The sequence below is a fragment of the Idiotropiscis lumnitzeri genome, unplaced genomic scaffold, assembly GCF_059441095.1.
Source record: "Idiotropiscis lumnitzeri isolate Australia: NSW breed Sydney's pygmy pipehorse unplaced genomic scaffold, RoL_Ilum_1.0 HiC_scaffold_150, whole genome shotgun sequence".
Lineage (NCBI taxonomy): Eukaryota > Metazoa > Chordata > Actinopteri > Syngnathiformes > Syngnathidae > Idiotropiscis > Idiotropiscis lumnitzeri.
Window position 1 is genome coordinate 135001 of NW_028283688.1, and position 7500 is coordinate 142500.

The window sequence follows — 7500 nt, forward strand, 5'->3', positions numbered from 1 at the left end:
GAAAGTCAGGCCGAAGAGGACGGCCTTCTCCCGGACACAAGTTGGGCCGAGTGGCCCTCAAGTTCAACCGTGTGGATGCTCCGTCGGGGACGGCCCGGCGTTCGTGAAAGTCAGGCCGAAGAGGACGGCCTTCTCCCGGACGCGAGGTGCGGGGGACCTGCCCCTGGTTAGGTGACCAGGGGTAAGGGCGTGAGTAAGAATTTGCACTAAGTCCAACAGGAGACTGGGGGCCGGCGTTGGTGAAAGTTAGGCCGAAGAGGATGGCCTCCCCCCGGACGCGAGGTGGGCCAGGGGTGGGCCACTTAGGCGACCAGGGGTGGGCCACTTAGGCGACCAGGGGTGGGCAACTTAGGCGACCAGGGGTGGGCCACTTAGGCGACCAGGGGTGGGCCGCTTAGGCGACCAGGGGTGGGCCGTTTAGGTGACCAGGGGTAGGCCGTTTAGGTGACCAGGGGTAAGGGGTTTAGGCGACCAGGGGTGGGACGTTTAGGTGACCAGGGGTGGGCCACTTAGGCGACCAGGGGTGGGACGTTTAGGTGACCAGGGGTAAGGGGTTTAGGCGACCAGGGGTGAGACGTTTAGGCGACCAGGGGTAAGGGGTTTAGGTGACCAGGGGTAAGGGGGTTAGGCGACCTGGGGCTGGAGAGGAGCACCTTCCCCGGGCACAGGCAGGGAGCGAGCGCCCCCCAGCTCCATCGCTCCGGGGGTAATAGGCCGGCGTCTGCCACACTTAGCCCGGAAATGAGCACCTTCCCCGGGCACAGGCAGGGAGCGAGCGCCCCCCAGCTCCATCGCTCCGGGGGTAATAGGCCGGCGTCTGCCACACTTAGCCCGGAGATGAGCACCTTCCCCGGGCACAGGCAGGGAGCGAGCGCCCCCCAGCTCCATCGCTCCGGGGGTAATAGGCCGGCGTCTGCCACACTTAGCCCGGAGATGAGCACCTTCCCCGGGCACAGGCAGGGAGCGAGCGCCCCCCAGCTCCATCGCCCCGGGGGTAATAGGCCGGCGTCTGCCACACTTAGCCCGGAGAGGAGCACCTTCCCCGGGCACGGGCGGGGAGCGAGCGCCCCCCAGCTCCATCGCTCTGGGGGTAATAGGCCGGCGTCTGCCACACTTAGGCCGGAGAGGAGCACCTTCCCCGGGCACGGGCGGGGAGCGAGCGCCCCCAGCTCCATCGCTCCGGGGGTAATAGGCCGGCGTCTGTCACACTTAGCCCGAATATGAGCACCTTCCCCGGGCACGGGCGGTGCCAAGCGTCCCCTAAGTTTGCCCAAATGGAAGCTCCGGAGGAGGAGTGCGGGCGTGTGTCACACTTGGCCCGAATAGGAGCACCTTCCCCGGGCACAGGCGGTGCCAAGCGGCCCCTAAGTTTGCCCAAATGGAAGCTCCGGTGGAGGAGTGCATGCTGCATGACAGTGAAGCCGAATAGGAGCACCTTCCCCGGGCACATACGGTGCCAAGCGGCCCCTAAGTTTGCCCTTATGGAAGCTCCGGAGGAGGAGTGCATGCTGTGTGACAGTGAAGCCGAATAGGAGCACCTTCCCCGGGCACAGACGGTGCCAAGCGGCCCCTAAGTTTGCCCAAATGGAAGCTCCGGAGGAGGAGTGCATGCTGCATGACAGTGAAGCCGAATAGGAGCACCTTCCCCGGGCACAGACGGTGCCAAGCGGCCCCTAAGTTTGCCCTTATGGAAGCTCCGGAGGAGGAGTGCATGCTGCCTGACAGTGAAGCCGAATATGAGCACCTTCCCCGGGCACAGGCGGTGCCAAGCGGCCCCTAAGTCTACCCTCATGGAAGCTCCGGAGGAGGAGTGCGGGCGTGTGTCACACTTGGCCCGAATAGGAGCACCTTCCCCGGGCACAGGCGGTGCCAAGCGGCCCCTAAGTTTGCCCTTATGGAAGCTCCGGAGGATGAGTGCATGCTGCCTGACAGTGAAGCCGAATATGAGCACCTTCCCCGGGCACAGGCGGTGCCAAGCGGCCCCTAAGTTTGCCCTAATGGAAGCTCCGGGGGAGGAGTGCGGGCGTGTGTCACACTTAGCCCGGAGAGGAGCACCTTCCCCGGGCACAGACGGTGCCAAGCGGCCCCTAAGTTTGCCCTTATGGAAGCTCCGGAGGAGGAGTGCGGGCGTGTGTCACACTTGGCCCGAATATGAGCACCTTCCCCGGGCACAGGCGGTGCCAAGCGGCCCCTAAGTTTGCCCAAATGGAAGCTCCGGAGGAGGAGTGCGGGCGTGTGTCACACTTGGCCCGAATATGAGCACCTTCCCCGGGCACAGGCGGTGCCAAGCGGCCCCTAAGTTTGCCCAAATGGAAGCTCCGGAGGAGGAGTGCGGGCGTGTGTCACACTTGGCCCGAATATGAGCACCTTCCCCGGGCACAGACGGTGCCAAGCGGCCCCTAAGTTTGCCCAAATGGAAGCTCCGGAGGAGGAGTGCATGCTGCCTGACAGTGAAGCCGACTATGAGCACCTTCCCCGGGCACAGGCGGTGCCAAGCGGCCCCTAAGTCTACCCTCATGGAAGCTCCGGAGGAGGAGTGCGGGCGTGTGTCACACTTGGCCCGAATATGAGCACCTTCCCCGGGCACAGACGGTGCCAAGCGGCCCCTAAGTTTGCCCAAATGGAAGCTCCGGAGGAGGAGTGCACGCTGTGTGACAGTGAAGCCGAATATGAGCACCTTCCCCGGGCACAGGCGGTGCCAAGCGGCCCCTAAGTTTGCCCTTATGGAAGCTCCGGAGGAGGAGTGCATGCTGTGTGACAGTGAAGCCGAATATGAGCACCTTCCCCGGGCACAGGCGGTGCCAAGCGGCCCCTAAGTTTGCCCAAATGGAAGCTCCGGAGGAGGAGTGCGGGCGTGTGTCACACTTGGCCCGAATAGGAGCACCTTCCCCGGGCACGGGCGGTGCCAAGCGGCCCCTAAGTTTGCCCAAATGGAAGCTCCGGAGGAGGAGTGCATGCTGCCTGACAGTGAAGCCGAATATGAGCACCTTCCCCGGGCACAGGCGGTGCCAAGCGGCCCCTAAGTCTACCCTCATGGAAGCTCCGGAGGAGGAGGGCGGGCGTGTGTCACACTTGGCCCGAATAGGAGCACCTTCCCCGGGCACAGGCGGTGCAAAGCGGCCCCTAAGTCGGTAAAGGTTGAAATAAGTAAATAAATACAAAAAGGACGAGGGGGGAAAAAAAAAGGCAAAAACGTATAAAATTCCCCCATTCATTTCAATGGGCTCGGCCGAATTGGGCTTGCGGGACCGCCGAGGGCACGCCGGAGGGCGGTTGAGTCGGTAAAAGTTGAAATAAATGAATAAATACAAAAAGAACGAGGGGGGGAAAAAAAGGCAAAAACGTATAAAATTCCCCCATTCATTTCAATGGGCTCGGCCGAATTGGGCTTGCGGGACCGCCGAGGGCACGCCGGAGGGCGGTTGAGTCGGTAAAAGTTGAAATAAATGAATAAATACAAAAAGAACGAGGGGGGGAAAAAAAAGGCAAAAACGTATAAAATTCCCCCATTCATTTCAATGGGCTCGGCTAAAATGGGCCTGCAGTACTGCCGAGAGGCCGCCGGAGGACGCCCTAGTAGGCAAACGTTGATCCCCACACACGAGGGGTCAGTTAGGCGACCAGGGGTAGCGTTTAGGCGACCAGGGGTAGCGTTTAGGTGACCAGGGGAAGCGTTTAGGCGACCAGGGGTAGCGTTTAGGTGACCAGGGGTAGCGTTTAGGCGACCAGGGGTAGCGTTTAGGCGACCAGGGGTAGCGTTTAGGCGACCAGGGGTAGCTTTTAGGCGACCAGGGGTAGCTTTTAGGCGACCAGGGGTAGCGTTTAGGCGACCAGGGGCGTTGCAGTTCCGCCGAATTGCATTAGGGGCGCTGCAGTAGGCAAACGTTCTTCCCCCCTAGTCAGAGGGTCATTTGCCTACTTCCCAGGTTTACCCGGGTTTTCCAAAACACCTGGGGCACATTTTCAGGGATCACGTTTTTAGAAACAAAAATATTCATAATTTCTTCTAAGTCCCCTTTCCAGCGGGGAACTTTGAAACATTGTATCCGACCACTGAAGGCTGTTGGCGGGCACGGCGCGGCAAACAGCCCGCACTCAGGCATGGAGCTCCGGGGAAAGTTGCCTAATTTCTTCTAAGTCCCCTTTCCAGCGGGGAACTTTGAAACATTGTATCCGACCGTGGAAGGCTGTTGGCGGGCACGGCGCGGCTCATAGCCGGCCCTCAGGCACGGAGCTCCGGGTGAATTTTCACAAATTTCTTCTAAGTCCCCTTTCCAGCGGGGAACTTTGAAACATTGTATCCGACCGTGGAAGGCTGTTGGCGGGCACGGCGCGGCTCATAGCCGGCCCTCGGGCACGGAGCTCCGGGTGAATTTTCACAAATTTCTTCTAAGTCCCCTTTCCAGCGGGGAACTTTGAAACATTGTATCCGACCGTGGAAGGCTGTTGGCGGGCACGGCGCGGCTCATAGCCGGCCCTCGGGCACGGAGCTCCGGGTGAATTTTACTCAATTCTTCTAAGTCCCCTTTCCAGCGGGGAACTTTGAAACATTGTATCCGACCGTGGAAGGCTGTTGGCGGGCACGGCGCGGCTCATAGCCGGCCCTCAGGCACGGAGCTCCGGGTGAATTTTCACAAATTTCTTCTAAGTCCCCTTTCCAGCGGGGAACTTTGAAACATTGTATCCGACCGTGGAAGGCTGTTGGCGGGCACGGCGCGGCTCATAGCCGGCCCTCGGGCACGGAGCTCCGGGTGAATTTTCACAAATTTCTTCTAAGTCCCCTTTCCAGCGGGGAACTTTGAAACATTGTATCCGACCGTGGAAGGCTGTTGGCGGGCACGGCGCGGCTCATAGCCGGCCCTCAGGCACGGAGCTCCGGGTGAATTTTCACAAATTTCTTCTAAGTCCCCTTTCCAGCGGGGAACTTTGAAACATTGTATCCGACCGTGGAAGGCTGTTGGCGGGCACGGCGCGGCTCATAGCCGGCCCTCGGGCACGGAGCTCCGGGTGAATTTTCACAAATTTCTTCTAAGTCCCCTTTCCAGCGGGGAACTTTGAAACATTGTATCCGACCGTGGAAGGCTGTTGGCGGGCACGGCGCGGCTCATAGCCGGCCCTCAGGCACGGAGCTCCGGGTGAATTTTCACAAATTTCTTCTAAGTCCCCTTTCCAGCGGGGAACTTTGAAACATTGTATCCGACCAAAGGAAGGCTGTTGGCGGGCGCGGCGCGGCTCATAGCCGGCCCTCGGGCACGGAGCTCCGGGTGAATTTTACTCAATTCTTCTAAGTCCCCTTTCCAGCGGGGAACTTTCAAACATTGTATCCGACCACTGAAGGCTGTTGGCGGGCGCGGCGCGGCTCACAGCCCGCCATCAGGCACGGAGCTCCGGGGAAATTTGCCTCATTTCTTCTAAGTCCCCTTTCCAGCGGGGAACTTTCAAACATTGTATCCGACCAAAGGAAGGCTGTTGGCGGGCGCGGCGCGGCTCACAGCCCGCCCTCAGGCACGGAGCTCCGGTGAAATTTGCTCAATTCTTCTAAGTCCCCTTTCCAGCGGGGAACTTTGAAACATTGTATCCGACCAAAGGAAGGCTGTTGGCGGGCACGGCGCGGCTCATAGCCGGCCCTCGAGCACGGAGCTCCGGGGGAATTTGCCTCATTTCTTCTAAGTCCCCTTTCCAGCGGGGAACTTTGAAACATTGTATCCGACCAAAGGAAGGCTGTTGGCGGGCACGGCGCGGCTCATAGCCGGCCCTCGAGCACGGAGCTCCGGGGGAATTTGCCTCATTTCTTCTAAGTCCCCTTTCCAGCGGGGAACTTTGAAACATTGTATCCGACCAAAGGAAGGCTGTTGGCGGGCACGGCGCGGCTCATAGCCGGCCCTCGAGCACGGAGCTCCGGGGGAATTTGCCTCATTTCTTCTAAGTCCCCTTTCCAGCGGGGAACTTTGAAACATTGTATCCGACCACTGAAGGCTGTTGGCGGGCACGGCGCGGCTCATAGCCGGCCCTCGGGCACGGAGCTCCGGGTGAATTTGCCTCATTTCTTCTAAGTCCCCTTTCCAGCGGGGAACTTTGAAACATTGTATCCGACCGTGGAAGGCTGTTGGCGGGCACGGCGCGGCTCATAGCCGGCCCTCGGGCACGGAGCTCCGGGTGAATTTGCCTCATTTCTTCTAAGTCCCCTTTCCAGCGGGGAACTTTGAAACATTGTATCCGACCACTGAAGGCTGTTGGCGGGCGCGGCGCGGCTCACAGCCCGCCCTCAGGCACGGAGCTCCGGGGAAATTTGCCTCATTTCTTCTAAGTCCCCTTTCCAGCGGGGACCTTTCAAACATTGTATCCGACCACTGAAGGCTGTTGGCGGACGCGGCGCGGCTCACAGCCCGCACTCAGGCACGGAGCTCCGGGGAAATTTGCCTCATTTCTTCTAAGTCCCCTTTCCAGCGGGGACCTTTCAAACATTGTATCCGACCACTGAAGGCTGTTGGCGGACGCGGCGCGGCTCACAGCCCGCCCTCAGGCACGGAGCTCCGGGGAAATTTGCCTCATTTCTTCTAAGTCCCCTTTCCAGCGGGGAACTTTCAAACATTGTATCCGACCACTGAAGGCTGTTGGCGGGCGCGGCGCGGCTCACAGCCCGCACTCAGGCACGGAGCTCCGGGGAAATTTGCCTCATTTCTTCTAAGTCCCCTTTCCAGCGGGGACCTTTCAAACATTGTATCCGACCACTGAAGGCTGTTGGCGGACGCGGCGCGGCTCACAGCCCGCCCTCAGGCACGGAGCTCCGGGGAAATTTGCCTCATTTCTTCTAAGTCCCCTTTCCAGCGGGGACCTTTCAAACATTGTATCCGACCACTGAAGGCTGTTGGCGGACGCGGCGCGGCTCACAGCCCGCCCTCAGGCACGGAGCTCCGGGGGAATTTGCCCCCTCATTTCTTCTAAGTCCCCTTTAGGCGACCAGGGGTTGACAATTTAGGTGACCAGGGGTTGACAATTTAGGCGACCAGGGGTGACTTTTAGGCGACCAGGGGTGAGGTTTAGGCGACCAGGGGTGAGGTTTAGGCGACCAGGGGTAGCGTTTAGGCGACCAGGGGCGTTGCAGTTCCGCCGAATTGCATTAGGGGGCGCTGCAGTAGGCAAACGTTTTTCCCCCTAGTCAGAGGGTCATTTGCCTACTTCCCAGGTTTACCCGGGTTTTCCAAAACACCTGGGGCACATTTTTAGGAACCACGTTTTTAGAAACAAAAATTCTTCTATGTCCACCTCCGTGAAAGAAATTGCCCAATGGTTCCCGCGGAAGAGAGCTGCCAGGCGGACGCATACTGCAATAACGGCCGCCCTGGCGCTCTGGTGGATGTTATCCTCGAAATTTCTTCTATGTGCCCATTCCAGCGGGCAACTTGCGAACAATGGTGTCCGACCATGGAAGGCTGTTGGCGGACGCGGCGCGGCTCACAGCCCGCCCTCAGGCACGGAGCTCCGGGGGAATTTTCCCCT